This window comes from Apium graveolens, chromosome 6 (assembly GCF_009905375.1).
Source record: "Apium graveolens cultivar Ventura chromosome 6, ASM990537v1, whole genome shotgun sequence".
NCBI lineage: Eukaryota > Viridiplantae > Streptophyta > Magnoliopsida > Apiales > Apiaceae > Apium > Apium graveolens.
The window spans coordinates 194,113,786-194,115,053 of NC_133652.1; the positions used below are offsets into that span (position 1 = coordinate 194,113,786).

The following is a 1,268-nucleotide window of genomic DNA, read 5'->3' on the forward strand; positions in this document are numbered from 1 at the left end:
GCTATTAAATGAAGTATTTAATGAAGTTAGAATCCCATGTTTGTCTCATATAATATACAACCCTCTTTATTCTCGTAGTTATAATTGTTAGTTAAATTCTGAGTTATAAAAAACCTCAGTTTGTTATCGTCTTAGCATTGAATAATAACCATACATTGTTGCTTAAGTGCATAAATTAATTAGTTAACCAAAGCCAGTCTCTGTGGGAACGTATCTTATTTATATCTTATACTACTTGCGAACTCGTATACTTCTGTGTAAATTAGCGCATGTTTAGCGACTAACAAGTTTTTGGAGCTGTTTCCGGGGACTGCAGTATTAATTTTTAGTTTATGTATTTTCCATCAATGGTCGTTAAAGTTCATTGACTCGGACATTGTTACTTATCTGTTTCCTACGCGTTCGCGTACTCGTAAGAGAACACTGGATAAAGCCGAGGAAGAAGTTGTGGTGGTTCGAAAGGAAGTTTTTGAAGAAGAAAAGAAGGTAGAAGAAGAAGAAGAGAAAGTCGAAGAACCATTTTTAGTAGTGATGGGAGATCAAGCAGAAAATCCTAAGGCTCTGATGGACTATTCTCAGCTGAAGATCAATGACATTCAATCAAGCATCATCAGACCAGCCATCAGGGCTAACACTTTTGAGATTAAGTCAAGAACAATTCAGATAATACAAAACTCAGTTCAGTTTGGGGGTTCTCCTACTGAAGACCCCAACATGCACATCAGGGATTTCATCGAGATCTGCGATACTTTCAAGTTCAATGATGTGACTGAAGATGCTATCAAGTTGCGACTCTTCCCATTCTTTCTAAGGGATAAAGCTAAGTGTTGGTTACATTCTTTATCAGCAGGGTCTACACCACTTGGGAAAAACTTGCTCAAAAGTTTCTCACTAAATTCTTCCATATGGCGAAAACTGCTACAATCAGGAATGCTCTTACTCAGTTTGCCCAGCAAACTGGAGAATCTCTATGTGAGGCATTGGATCGATATAAGGAGATGCTAAGGAAGTGCCCACACCATGGAATGCCTGATTGGATGATTATTAACTGTTTTCACAATGGATTGGGTGCTACTTCTAGACCCATGCTCGATGTAGCATCAGAAGGAGCCTTGTGGGCTAAGAGATATGATGAAGCTTATGAATTGATTGAACTGATGGCTCCTAATGAGTACCAGAATCCTTCCCAGAGACTGACTCAGGGAAAAATAGCATGAATTATGGAGTTGGATACAACAACTGCAATAGCTTCCCAACTTAAGTCTTTG

The 1,268-nt window shown here is 38.5% G+C and overlaps 1 non-coding gene across 1 annotated transcript; it reads right to left on the reverse strand.

The window, feature by feature from the left end:
* Window positions 1-920: 920 nt before the first annotated feature.
* On the reverse strand, window positions 921-1,027 carry LOC141670074 (small nucleolar RNA R71). Its single transcript, XR_012554322.1, has one exon. It is a non-coding gene; the product is annotated as a small nucleolar RNA R71 (small nucleolar RNA).
* Between the last annotated feature and the right edge of the window lie 241 nt (window positions 1,028-1,268).